The sequence below is a fragment of the Anabrus simplex genome, chromosome 4 (genome assembly GCF_040414725.1).
Source record: "Anabrus simplex isolate iqAnaSimp1 chromosome 4, ASM4041472v1, whole genome shotgun sequence".
Taxonomy (NCBI): Eukaryota; Metazoa; Arthropoda; class Insecta; order Orthoptera; family Tettigoniidae; genus Anabrus; species Anabrus simplex.
Genome location: NC_090268.1, coordinates 227,629,182 through 227,644,296, shown reverse-complemented (window position 1 = coordinate 227,644,296; position 15,115 = coordinate 227,629,182). Strand labels below are relative to the sequence as shown.

General features: G+C 40.5%; 1 protein-coding gene across 1 annotated transcript in view; it reads right to left on the bottom strand.

Annotated features, from left to right (window-relative positions):
- The window catches only part of LOC136872598 (E3 ubiquitin-protein ligase TRIM45), a 362,766-nt gene that overhangs the window by 295,806 nt on the left and 51,845 nt on the right, over positions 1-15,115 (bottom strand). The gene's annotated exons all lie outside the window — the stretch shown is intronic.

Genomic DNA, 15,115 nt, shown 5'->3' with positions numbered 1-15,115 from the left:
ACAGGTGTCAAATATTTCTCAGTTTCCTTCTATTATTTGGCAGCTATTGTAATCTTCTGTAATAAAAGGAAGTGGTTTGTCTCTCTGTGCGCGATGCCCAGCAAAATCTACAGCACGCAGAGAGCTGAAATTTTGAACATAGGTAGATGGAAGGGGGTCCGAATGCACCTCGAAGCCGGAATTTTCTTTTTCACTTTCGTTGGTGAGTTATGAACAAAAAACCATCGGAAAACATGTATTGGGATATGACAATCCAGCGCGCTGTCACCAAGATTATATGCATAGAGTCACTGTCGCTAGGCAACGTACATAAGGTAGGTAGAGAACACAATTCAAGGAGCCATTTTACATCCATGGCGTAGGAAGCCGTTTTTGGTCTTATATGCTGTGAGAGCGTATGAAGCTGTTGATGGTGATTCGTCCGTCGGATGGGGACGTAAAGGCTTGAGCTATTCGAAAGGAGTGGGCTATGTTCCGGCGCCGGGTTTCATCCTCTTCATTCTTACTGTCATATATCATGTCATTCATTTCATCTCATTAACTCATCTGATTGGGTTGACGTCATGAAAGATATCCGGTCGTAAAATCTCGCTACGAAGATTCATCTCACTCAGGGCCATATGCACCTCCGGAAGTGCAAATCTCATTTCTTAAATTGTACGACTTCCTGACGGGGATTCCAACCCACGTCCTTCCGGCCGAACCGAGTACGCCTTTAACGCCTGGGCCAGGCAGCCCCTATAATAAACACGCACAGATTTGAAATTTTTAACATTCCTGGCACAGCATTTCACTTATTACGCATATCTATATCAAAGAGCAATTCTTGCTCCAAGAAGTGAAGCTATGAACGTCATCAACAAGCAACTTTTACAAGAATTACTCGATGTTCTACAAAGTTACAAGTCTATCGACTACACGGCAGAGCTTTTGAAACACTTGGAGTCACCTAGAGTACCCTCGAACATCTTAGAGCGGATGATTGTGGCACCGATTGTCCTTCTTAATAATAAGAATCCTGCCCTCTGCAATGAACACGACTCTGAAACTGATGACTAATATTATTGAAGCCATTCTCATGATTGGGCATGCCGTTAGCGAAGTAATATTCATTCCTCGGATTCGAATAATTTCTTCGGATATACAGTTTTAGTTTAGATATCTGCAGTTGCCCGTTTGTTTCAGTTTCGCTATGAACATCAACAAGGCACAAGAACAATCCTTAAAGTTGTAGGACTCTATCTTCGAAAAGGCTGCTTCTCCCATGTCAACTGTAGTGGTTTGTTCAAGAGTTGGAAAAGCAAACGCACTATATATCTTAGCTCCATTTGGAAGGACACTAATATAGTTCAACCGGAAGCTCTATTATACAAAACAGTTGAACTAATAAACGTGGGCAAAGCCGCGGGTACATGCTAATTTTAAATATAAACGTAAAAAGAAATTACTATGGTTAGTGTGATTAGCTGCCACCCTCGGAGCTAATGAAGATGAAATGTGTTATGGTGAATGCAATTGGGTAAGGAAGTGGGAGAACTCAGCACTGGCCTATGAATAGTAACTGTCCCGGCATTTGCCTGGAAGTCAAAATATGAAACCACAGAAAACTATCTCAGAACAACCGATGGTAGGGTTCGAACCCACGCGTTTGCCGAATGCGGGGGTTGATTCCATAGCCGTAGGGCGGTAAAACGCGCGGCCACTTGGTCTACTTTCACTTATATAAATAAAAATATAATTTTTGTCTGTACGCTCAGATTAGATGTATAATATTCCAGAACTTAATGTTAAGAAAATGTTTAGAATAAGTCGAAGAACTGGTAATTCTATAATGATAGCGCGAAAAGATGAGATTGCACTCGAGAAACAGTGGCTTCGAACCCCCTCGTCGGCAGCCCTATCTTCACAACAAGCAAATACTGGGGCTGTACCTTAATTAAGGCCACGGCCGTTTCCTTCCCACTCCTAGCCCTTTCCTATCCCATTGTCGCCATATGGCCTACCTGTGTCGGTGCGACGTAAAGACAGCTATAAAAAAAAAATACCCATGTCACCAAACATCCCTGACTTTTCCGTAAATTTCTGTAACAGTATCCATTGTATAAAGCACAAGGTTTGCCTCTCTTCGTCTCAGTGACATGCATGTCGTAAGTAAGCACGCAGATAACAACAAAAGCTACATCAGCGAAGGATGTCTACAGCTGAAATAATTACAGTATGTTAAATTTTAATTTTATTTTGAGCAGCCGTTTACATAACGTGTCAAAATGAATGTTTAAACAGTTTGAGCAGTAATTTAATAGTGTCCCCTATTTTATAAGAAAGTGTAGGTTAACTGCTAAGTTTGAGATGAGCTACGATTGCTTCAAAAAGGGTAGTACGGCTGAAGAAGCAAAGTTTTACAGCAAAATTCTTTGTTTTAAGTTTGGAAAGTGTAAAATTCAACGGTTTTAATACGCCTATCTTTTGTCCAACTTTTTAAAAACACAACAGCCTTTACACCCACAACCATCTGGTAACTCTAAATAAAAGGTTCATTTGATTCCTGTTTATTGTCTGTCAATCTCGATATTATCGCATCAGTTTCAAACGGTAAATATAAGTAATTTATTGAGTTTCAGCATACGATTCGTAAGAATCCTAGTATGTAGTTTCGCCAGTTATTTGAGGGTTGTCTTCCTGCACCAGTCCTTCAGTAGGGAATTCCCTCACAGCAACCTGACTGTATTTCACTGATAAGAGTGATCGCAAATGGGACAATGCTTAATCCGTCAAAAATAAATTAGTCTTGTGTTCTACCTGAGTGATCGCAAATGGGCCTGCAATGCACGCTGGCCCGGACCCTTAAGGGGCCCCGCAGATACCTTGCAAAAAATAACAGTCAGGGCGGTTTTGTAAAGTCAGTCGAAATAATTCGATTTTACAATTTTATCATAGAGGAATTGCACTTGGTTAAATCTAGCAGCTATAGTTACTGCAAAACGAAACCAATTAAATTTAAGTACAAACACCTAAGTGGTACACGGTTGGCGGTTCAGAAACTTAGCAGTTAAACCGCGGAGGCAATCAAATAAAATCTATTAAACATTATTTTTAACAATCTTAAAATAATGACTAATCCCTTCATTTGTATAACTTGACAATATACTGCAGTACTTCTACCTGATGTAATTAAATGTATTCATAGCTTTGATATTTTATTTCAGGTGGCCCGAATTTTTATTTTGGCAGGCGGGCCCGTATGAGATTCGTTACGCCCCTGGGACAGACACATATCAACTAACTAACCCCATGGCACTACAGCCCTGAAGGGCCTTGGCCTACCAAAAGGCTACTGCTCATCCCGAAGGCCTGCAGATTACGAGGTGTCGTGTGGTCAGCACGACGTATCCTCTCGGCCGTTATTCTTGGCTTTCTAGACCGGGGTCGCTATCTCACCATCAGATAGCTCCTCAATTCTAATCACGTAGGCTGAGTGGACCAGCCCTCAGATCTAGGTAAAGTTCCCTGACCTGGCCAGGAATCGAAGCCGGGGCCTCCGGGTAAGAGGCAGGCACGCTATCCGTAAACAATGGGGTCGGCTAGATACATATCAACACTTCACAATTTACGTGGTGCAACTAACGTTGGAGATTATTAGAATTTCAACCAGTTGAAGTAGAGAGAGCAAAGCCTAAAGAAACGAGAAATACAAGTTTGAACTTTCCAGCGAGGAATGTGAAGTCAGAAAGACATGTGTACCTGGCATACATATGCGTGTGGGCAGGGTCTGAAAGGGAAATGAATTAGTCACGGCATTGATCACGTTTACTCCATCTAAGTCAGAGCTAAATCCTTCGATCTGGTAAACTACACGATACGATCAAATGTGCAACGAGCTAACTACTCTTGAAGAATGCATATTGAAACATATTCGTGTAGCGCAATGATGAGAACTGTTGAAAGTGATGGAAGGTGACAAGGTTTTCCATTAGCAGCCAATGTTGCGAATGCGAACAAAAGGATGTGTGCCGCTTTCAACGATATCTGCAGCATTGTACTTCTCCGACCTCGACGTGGGATGGGTTCATCGCTAAAGAGTAAGAATAAGATAATTAAAAAGGCAAGAAAGGAAGAGACTTATATAAACGATTTCAGTACAGTGGCTCCCAAACTTTCCTCAAAGTTTACCTTTGAATTAAATACTGGTGTCTGATTTTGATATTTTCTCCAATGGGAACACTCATCGCGCCCATACTCAGACAATCAAGTGTAGGCCTACATTCAGTCAGCACAGCTGCTCATAACTCAACTCTATTTTAAGCATGGTAAATTTTACGAGTAATTTGAGTGACAACCAATTTCTACAGAGCAAAGAGTAATAAATAATTTGAGGCACCGTAGTCTACTGAAGGGGCTGCCGTCTGTGTAAACAGCTGACAGCTGGTTTCGTCTCTAAACACAGCCCATAATTCTCGTGTTAGGAAGGGTTGCCGGTCATGTGCCTTGCAAGGATCATATAACATTCTGTGTCGTACAACCTGCTTCCGCAGAAGGGAAACCTGTCAGTCTTATAAGAGATTTGTCTTCACTATCCTCAAAGCCTACTTCGAGTTTTATATGTCAGTTCACCAAGAGAGTTGGCCGTGCTGTGAGCTTGCATTCGGGAGACAGTAGGTTCCAACCCCACTGTCGGCAGCCCTCAAGATGGTTTTCCGTGGTTTCCCATTTTTGCTAGTTGCTTTACGTTGCACCGACACAGATAGGTCTTATGGCGACGATGGGACAGGGAAGGGTTAGGAGTGGGAGGGAAGCGGCCGTGGCCTTAATTAAGGTACAGCCCCAGCATTTGCCTGGTGTGAAAATGGGAAACCATGGAAAACCATTTTCAGGGGTGCCGACAGTGGGGTTCGAACCTACTATCTCCCGAATACTGGATATCAGCCGCACTTAAGCGACTGCAGCTATTGACCTCGGTGTTTCCTATTTTTGACACCAGGGAAATGCTGGGGCGGTACCTTAATTAAGGCCACGGCCACTTCATTTCCACTCCTACCCTTTCCTATCTCATCATCGCCATAAGACCTATACTCCGCTCTGCTTTACTTCTAGATTGACGATTTGGCCAATTTTGGCTCTGTCTGGTGGTTATGCACGGAAACATAGACATCCAACTAATCCCAAGCTGCCATTCGATATCGACTTATACCGGCAGTGTGCGATCTCGATACCTAGTTGCCAACTCTAATATTTACATTCACCACGTGGTTAACGTATCTCGCTCAGCGTGTATGGTGTTGAGTACGGTTCACGATCTTTTGAATTTTTCTTCAGTAAGTTGTTTTTCATCTTAGTCTTCATCTCTCTAGCATAGTACAGTATAGCATAGTTTACAGTTTGTTGCTTGCTTGTTGTTTTAAGGGGCCTAACATCGAAGGTCATCGGCCCAGTTTACAGTTTAGCATAGCATAAGTTAGTAAATACAGGTTTAGTAATTCAGTGTATAAAAATAGATGCAGTTTTATTTACGTCCGTGTATTGGTTAGTGTACTTGGTTCGTGCGTGTTCAGAACGTCTCAGTGTAGTTCGGGAAAGACAAGTGGTAAGAAAATGACTCTTGAGTTCAGTGGAGTACTCCCTTTGTAGGCCATAACCTCCTCCTTGTGCCAGACATTAGCGGTGAGTGACGTATTATTTCCTCATTCTCTTTTATTCTTAATAATGGGTTCTTTGTTAGTGCCGGATGTTATTAGTATGTGTAGTTTTTGTGACTTTGCTTCCAATTCCGATTCATTAATTTTTCTGAGTACGGTACCGGTATTACATTTTCGAGGGCTGTTTACCGCGGTCGCATTGCATCAGCTGTTCCAGCGGCGGTAGAGCGCCGGCAACAGAGGTAAGGCGATGTTAATTTGTTTTGCGAAACGTCAGTTTAGAAGTATAGCCGTGCGGAATAAATCTGTGTCGGTGCGACGTAAAGCAGATTGCCCAAAAAAATGTCAGTTCACCTCTGACTGGTTACGCAGTGCTGGTTGCCTAGTTCTAAGCGATAAGTTATCTTCCCAATCACTTTCACCATGTCATCAAAAAAACTTTCTGCGTTAGCGCAAGATAAGTAGCTAGCCAAAGATAACTTTTATGATTATTAGCTATAAGATGTCCAGTCTTGCAGCTTTCTTGAGTTCAGAAGGGAAGGAATTTTACTTAACATTTAAAAATCCCCAATGCAACGATCAAGATGAGAACTGTAGCTGCGAAGAGCTATCGTTAATATCACTGCGAAACCACAATCGCTTCCGCCAACTGTAATATAAAATATGTCGTCTTAGCATATTTTCTATGTCCTATTAAATGACTGATACGACCGATCCTTGGTACCTATGCTTTCGAACAAGATCTTCACGAAAAGATTCTTCATTTCCTATATTTTCACAAATATTTCGCTTTGTTCGTCTTCCGCCTTCCAATCGTCAATGGGTGTCTTCGAAGTGCTCGAAACTTATTTGTAGTGATGGGAAAAGTAGGCCTAATAGACTCAATTACAGTTACCTCAGAAATATTTTACTCAACTGTGGGCCGAAGACCTTCGATGTTAGGCCCCTTTAAATAACAAGCATCATCATCAACACCCACGATACCAAGTTTTACGGGTGCGAGGAGTAAGGAGGGAGCTCTCCCGGTTCCGGTTATACTGCCAACTGGATGGAAATGAAATCTGAATTGAATCGATAATATGATCGATCGATATGAATTTTCTAAACTTTTATTATCTTAAGCCAACAACTGTGTCACACTCACATTATATATCATTATATAACATTTCTCGATGCGAATCTTGTTCCTAGCATGAATTCTATAGTTTGGCTTTGCTGTGTAAACAACAATAGTACTAGTACGTAAAGTGTACACCAGATGTCTCACGGCGATGGATAACCGATTCATAGTTTGTGTTTCAAAGGTTGCCGATACGAATCTCGAAGACAACCGAGGTCTACCGATTCGGCACGAGGGAGCTCAGGTATCAAGAAAAGGTTCGCGTATAGTACAAATTACTTTTTCAATAAGTAATCAGTAAAACTACAGTTAGTTCACAGAACGCCAATCTGAAGGAAATTACAGACTTTTTTTGCCAATAGGGGCTGGAATGATACCAAAGTTTGCAAAGAAAAATATATTACATCATTTTGTGTGTTTTTAGGAAAGACACTAAATGAGACTAAACGTGTTACCGTGGAACTTCAAAAATTAGTCCTTTTCATAATTTGTATTTCAGCTAATGACTTCTAGCATTTCGAATAATTTGCCACCGGGCAAGTAGGCCGTGTGGTTAGGGACCCGCAGCTATGAGCTTGCATCCACGAGATTGTGGGTTCGAACCCCACTGTCGGCAGCCCTGAATATGGATTTCTGTTGTTTCCCATTTTCTGAGCAGGAAAATGCTGGGGCTGTACCTTAATTAAGGCCACGACCGCTTCCTTTCCACTCCTAGGCCTTTCCTGTCTGTGTCGGTGAGACGTAAAACAAAACTGTAAAATGTTGAATAATTTGCCATTTCTTCTTCTTCTTCTTCTACCGCTTTTCCCACACCTGTGGGGTCGCCGGTGCGAACTGTGCCGAACAAGTGGATTTGGCCCTGTTTTACGGCCGGATGCCCTTCCTGATGCCAACCCTATATGAGGGGATGTAATCACTAATCACTATTTTTTTTGGCTAGTTGCTTTACGTCGCACCGACACAGATAGGTCTTATGGCAACGATAGGACAAGGAAGGGCTAGGAGTGGGAAGGAAGCGGCCGTGGCCTTAATTAAGGTACAGCCCCAGCATTTGCCTGGTGTGAAAATGGGAAACCACGGAAAACCATTTTCAGGGCTGCCGCTAATCACTATTGAGTGTTTCTGTGGTGGTTGGTAGTGTGGTATATTGTCTGAATATGAAGAGGAAAGTGTTGGGACAAACACAAACACCGAGGCCCCGGGTCAGAAGAATTAATCGGCGCGATTAAAATCCCCGACGCGACCGGGAATTAAACCCGGGACCCTCTCAACCGAAGGCCTCAACGCTGACCATTCAGCCAATGAGTCAGACGAATAATTTGCCATTTATTTTACAAAAAATATGGTTCTGAAAATTCTCATAGCTAAGCCTCGACCTCTTGGGATAAACGGCATTTTTGCATTTGCTTAAAAGACGTTCTGCAATGGCACTTAAAGGACTATTTGTGTTGAATTTTAAGAGCATCCCCAACAGTGATGTAAAGGTAAGTTTGATGTCTTTGGAAGTACTGGATTGTACCTCATCCAGCACTGCTAGGCTACTGGTTCTGCTATAATACAGAACTGATCTTCATCATCACTTGATTTCTTCCCGTTTCTAATTCCATGTGATGAATATTGGTTACTGGAATGTAACGTTTAGTTCAAGGAGTAAATTACGAGTGCAAATTACATCTTGTAAAAAGTAACGATTACAAATAACAGTTACTATAGAATTATTAGTTACAAATAATTCGGTTACTTTTACTCAGTTACTTCCCAACTCTGCCTATTTGAAAGGTTATCTTTCTTGCAGTACGATCTTGTGTAAGATCTTCCAATTCATTTAGATGAATACTACATGTCTTTAATTGCTTCCTTTGTTCATCACTACTGGTTTTTCTTTATAAATACTGCAGGGAGAGCATTGGGACAGTAGAACCTCCTGTGTCCCGATCGTCGATCGTTCCAGCCCTCGTACCATGTTTCAAATTTCGTGGCAGGGCCTCGAATGGAACCCAGGCCTCCGGAGATGGCAGCTAATCACACTAACCATTACACCACAGAGGCGAGTACTTGCATTATTAATGGATACAAATACCGATTATCACTCTAAACCACCCAGTTGTATCGCAGTTCACGTAGCAGCGCCCTGGTCCCCATCTTCGAAATGCTTCTTTAATTTCCCGCAAAAGAAGTCATAATCATTTTGTTTCTTACTCTTAATAGTTTCCCAGGAATTAATGGTGTATGTTAATCTTATCAACAAAGGAGCATACGTACAGGCTGTACAGGTCAATTTGTTGTAAAAATGTTATCATGCATATTCTTCGTAACTCTGTTTGCTAGGAAATTTGTATTTTACCTTTTAACCCCGCAACCGATGACTTCTTTTAATTAATTAATTAATGTATTTATTTATTTATTTATTTATTTATTTATTTATTTATTTATTTATTTATTTATTTATTTATTTATTTATTTATTTATTTAATACGACAAACAATTCAGTTAGCATATTCACTTATAAGGGTGGAATAATAAAAGTGTACTTATAGGTTAATAGTACAATCAATCATGAAAGAAGCCGAAAGTATACTCTGTACTGTATCTCAAACCCCACCCACGGCAACTTTTGTGATTTGTTATGAGAATAGGCTTTCTTCGATAATGTTACACAGATGATTGAGAAGTACTTCATTTAGATTGCTAGGGTACGGTATCAATAACAAACCATGATCCAAACAATTATACTCCACGTTACAAATACAACCGTAACGCAAGACACGAGAAACGTTTCCACATGTACAAATATACAGTACCAATCGCTATAATTTTGCTAGCCTCTAATCAAAAAAGAAAAATGGGATATAGTTCGAATTATGAAAGTGATATTTCTCCTTCTTTCGGTCTTCGCATCTTCAAACATATGTTCACTTTTCGTTATGTATATTTTTCTCCATAACTCTTTTGATCTTATGAACTATTAAGTAACTATTTAACTTGTATATATTTTCCACTCACCAGGTTTTAAACGGGAGAGTATAAATAACATCTGTTTCCTGAATCCTGTCCATCTAGTTAGATCGATCACTCACGCTTGAGGCCGGCCTATGCTGACGAGATTTCAAGAAACAGGAACAGACCTACCTATTGTTCCCCTCTTTGATCACTTGTGTATACACCGATGACTGAATTCCCTATTTATAACTGACCGATTGGCAGTGTGTTCAAACGATCAAACATTGAAAGTATTCCACAGCTGAAGTTTGCAGAACAAAAGCTGTATTCTTCACTGTGCCTGAGGAAAATAAAGCAGCCACATCGGTATATCAGCAGAGCGTTTTGAAATCGTAATATTAGCATTTTGTAGAATTTGTGTATTTGTAATTTAGCTTCTTATAGTGCGTAGAAGAATAACATAGAATATGAGTTCATTCTGATGAATGGTTAATGTAGAGTAGATTAGCAGTTTGCCTTTTTCTACCACTACGAGCGCTGAAGTGAGTTATTGCAAAGTTTCACTTAAGCCCTTATAACTACATTCAGTGTGGACATATTTTTAAAAAAATTAAAAAAGAATTAAAAAGAATTAAAAATTACAGAAAGAATTATGTAAATAAGTTACTTTGGCTAGGATTTAAATATAGAAAAAACGAGTAAAGAAACAAGCGAGTTTAGGGTGTTTTTCTGGAACTGCATTTAGGGCGGAACTGATTTTCGAATTGTTTTATTTTGATAGAGCTATCCAGAAGTCAAAATTTGAAACCTTTCCTGGCCCTTTAGCCCTTCAATTTTCGGCACAATTGAGGAAATTTCTTACATACATACATACATACATTATCATTATAGACTGTTATGCCTTTCAGCGTTCAGTCTGCAAGCCTCTGAGAATTTACTAAACGTCGCCACAATCCTCGATTTGCAACTAGTGTTGTGGCCTCATTTAGTTCTATACCTCTTATATTTAAATCGTTAGAAACCGAGTCTAACCATCGTCGTCTTGGTCTGCCTCTAATTCTCTTACCCTCCATAGCAGAGTCCATTATTCTCCTAGGTAACCTATCCTCCTCCATTCGCTTCACATGACCCCACCACCGAAGCCGGTTTATGCGTACAGCTTCATCCATCGAGTTCATTCCTAAATTAGCCTTTATCTCCTCATTCCGAGTACCCTCCTGCCATTGTTCCCACCTGTTTGTACAAGCAATCATTCTTGCTACTTTCATGTCTGTTACTTCTAACTTATGAATAAGATATCCTGAGTCCACCCAGCTTTCGCTCCCGTAAAGCAAAGTTGGTCTGAAAACAGACCGATGTAAAGATAGTTTTGTCTGGGAGCTGACTTCCTTCTTACAGAATACTGCTGATCGCAACTGCGAGCTCACTGCATTAGCTTTACTACACCTTGATTCAATCTCACTTACTATATTACCATCCTGGGAAAACACACAACCTAAATATTTGAAATTATCGACCTGTTCTAGCTTTGTATCACCAATCTGACATTCAATTCTGTTGAATTTCTTACCTACTGACATCAATTTAGTCTTCGAGAGGCTAATTTTCATACCATACTCATTGCACTTATTTTCAAGTTCCAAGATATTAGACTGCAGGCTTTCGGCACAGTCTGCCATTAAGACCAAGTCGTCAGCATAGGCCAAACTGCTTACTACATTTCCACCTAACTGAATCCCTCCTTGCCATTTTCTTAATTTTACGTTTTTCGTAGCATGGGGATCCCTATTTTGTAGGCTAAGAAATTATTTCAGCATTAAAAAGACACGTTTATATTGATTCACATTACAGATAATTAAAAGAAAATACTGATTGACATTCCAAGGGTGCACAAACTCCTTGGTTAAAGTTTCCCGAACAAAATGAAAGATATAAATAAAATAGATTTGAAAAAATTGTCGGCTTCGCTTTCATGTCACAATTTAATATAAATTTCACATTTTATCAGGCATTCAAAACACATTAATATGCTTTACAGGTCGTAAAAAATGAAAATAACAAGTATATATGTTTATAAACACATTACGTAATATCACTATTGCAAGAATTGCAAAAAATCCCCCACGGTGTATAGTAAAATACTGAATCGGGGTCTTCCCATGCACGGTGATGTAGCTGTAGCATTACGGCAATTGAAATTGAGATCTTCAGCAGTCCGAAGAGCACAAGAACTACAGTGGGGGAACTTAGTGACCTTTGAAATGGCACTGTTCGTGTTCACAACAATAAGAATCTCTGTTTGATGCCCAGCAACCTCCAAAGGGTTTTGATCTACCACGAACATGGGTTGATCTCAACGAAGACCGAACCAAACATGGGCCTTGCTGCTTTTTAACTTCATAAATGGGGCATGCGATTTTACTGTACGTGTGAATTTGGCGACGTGAATAAGACAATCCAACTTATTGTTAGTGATTGTCCGAAGAGGAGACTTTGTGAGAGCTTCTGAACAGGCTGTACAGTACAGTTGCTGGAAATTTATGTTATATTATGACTTCCCCAGTCGTTTGCTGACTGTCAATTTGTGATATATCTGTATATGTAGATATAAGCAAATATACATAGGTATATATGTTACATAAGCTAAATAAATAAATGCATAATCATCCACATGCAGTATATGAGCATTCGCAACTGACTTTCCAGTTTTTGTCATGAAGTGGCACTAGACTGCTCAAAAAGATACTGAAATACAAGTTTTCTGTACTCTTATCAGAAAATCCAGATGATCTGCGTAATTGGTTAGGCACTCGCCTCCTTTGTCGAAGGCTTTGGATCTAATTTCACTTTTGCGTGAAAGCGGTAGAATACAACCACAGTATCCTTCCACCTGCCGTAAGAGAAAGGATTAACCTTCAGGGGCTCCGAAACTGGGAACGTAGGTTGGCGACCACGGTCCTAAAGCTGAGTCTGACTTTGCATCCACTTGCTCGTTCTATGCTCCTCACTTAAATTTTTCCTATCAAACCACTCTTGGTCGACTTTTGTTCTCTTCCGACACCGAAAGTGGAGGTTTGCGAGGCCCAGGGTGCCTTTCATTTTCACGTCTTTCATGGATCTTTCCTTTCTTTCGCCGGTAGGTACCTTCATTCTTTGAAGAGTCAAACCTAGTTCTTTTTTCCTCTGATTGGTGTTAACAGAGGACGGTTTTCCAGTTTACTCCCTCTTAAAACAGTAATCACCACCACCTTCCCCTGTGAGTGGGGACATATTTACCCCCTCTGGGTGGGAGTGGTAGAATACATCCCCAGTATACCCTGTCTGTCGTAGAAGGCGACTGAACTGGGTATCCCTCAGGGGCTTTTAATTTGGGAGCATGGGTTAGCGACCATAGGACCCCTAATGAAGTCTAGCATTCCTTTCACATTTCCTTTTCACGACCTTCGCGGCCATTTCCTTTCATTTGCCGTTACCCTGATTCTTCGAAGGGTACAGTACCGGTCAAAAGCTTAGCACCACGTAAAGAAATCACGAATTGTCATCTAGAACCTAAAATTGTGCCACTAGACCTCTGTAATTTTCCTTCTGAGCTCTCACATCTACGTAATAGGATATATGTTGCCTAGTTATATTGAGTTAGTGCAAGGACAGTATAAGTTATGAATTTTGTAACTCTTGGAAGGCCACACCAAATAATCAAAAATGTTGGTAATAGAATGTACTGTATACTGTAACTGGATGCAAATATCACCACCAAGATTCTTTTGTAGACTTAGCAATAGGTGGGGCCCATTTTAATATAAATATTCCGAAAATATGCCGCGCCGGTTTTTTCTCGTGTTTTATTTTTTTCGAAGCAGCGCCAAGATGGTTGATTTTTCTTTGTCTTTCTCATGAATGGCCCAAGGTCTCGGATCGAGCTATCGGCGTCAGACTGATCTGCCCTGATAGTTTCATTTGCACTCTGCAGATGATATCCAAGAACACATATCTGATGCTGATAGCTCACAATTAGACCTATGACAAAAGGAAGGAAAAATTGAGCATCTTAGCGCTGGTTTGAAAAAAAAATGTAAACGCATAAAAACCGGTTCCGCGTTTTTTTCAGAGTTTTTATATTTATATTACAACGACCCACACCTATTGCTAAGTCTATAAAAGAATCTTGGTGGTGATACTTGCAACCAATTAGTATATAGCACATAATATTTCCAAAAATGTTGACTTTCTGATGTTACCTTCCAACAGTTAAAAATGTATAACGTCTACAATACTTGGCGTAACTCAATGAAATCAGGCGACGTATATCATATTAGATGCAAGAGCTGAGGGAAAAAATTACGGAGGTCTATTAGCACAATTTTACATTCTAGATGTCATTTCAAGATTTTTTATGTGGTCCTAAACTTTCGACCGGTACTGTACGTCTAATACAATATCCCGTTTGCAAGCCCTTAGGAGTACAGCCATTTCTCTTGTTTTCATTCAAGATGGTTCTTCAGGTGAGTATATATTTTTACAATTATTGGCTTTACGTCGCACCGACGCAGATAGCTCTTATGGCGACAATGAGATAGGTAAAAACTTGGAATGGGAAGGAAACGGCCGTGGCCTTAATCAACATTCATCCCCAGCATTTGCCTGGTGTAAAATGGGAAACCACGAATGCCATCTTCAGGGCTGCCGACAGTGGGGTTCGAACCCACTATCTTCCGAATGCAAGCTCCCAGCTGCGCGCCCCGAACGGCCAACTTGCTCGCTTAAGGAGAAGAGTTTTAGTCTTAGGATTTGAATATGATCCAGTAGATAAACATGTTGAGTTCATTCCCCTCACGGGTATTTGTGCGAAATATGTTAATGCTATGTTAAATGCCTCACCACCATATTCATTAAGGTATTAGAGTATTCAAACATTCACCAATAAGGAGAAGCAAAAGGAAAGGATTTTTTTTTTTTTTTTTTTTTTTTTGCTATTTGTTTTACGTCGCGTCGACACAGATAGGTCTTATGGCGACGATGGGACAGGAAAGGCTTAGGAATGGGAAGGAAGCGGCCGTGGCCTTAATTAAGGTACAACCCCAGCATTTGCCTGGTGTGAAAATGGAAAACTACGGAAAACCATCTTCAGGGCTGCCGACAGTGCGGTTCGAACCTACTATCTCCCGGATGCGAGCTCACAGCTGCGCGCTCCTAACCGCACGGCCAACTCGCCCGGTCAAAAGGAAAGGAAGGCGAATAATTGCGATCTCTCGAACACGAGAGTATCATATTAAGAAGAGAGGGTCAGCATCACAAGTAGGCCTACCTACGTAGTGTTTTCTGAATTGTTGTTATAAATTCTGTGCAAACAAGGGCCAGTAAAACCAGACATTACGAATAAATAATTTTTAATACATTCCTAATAACACACTACAATATTAGA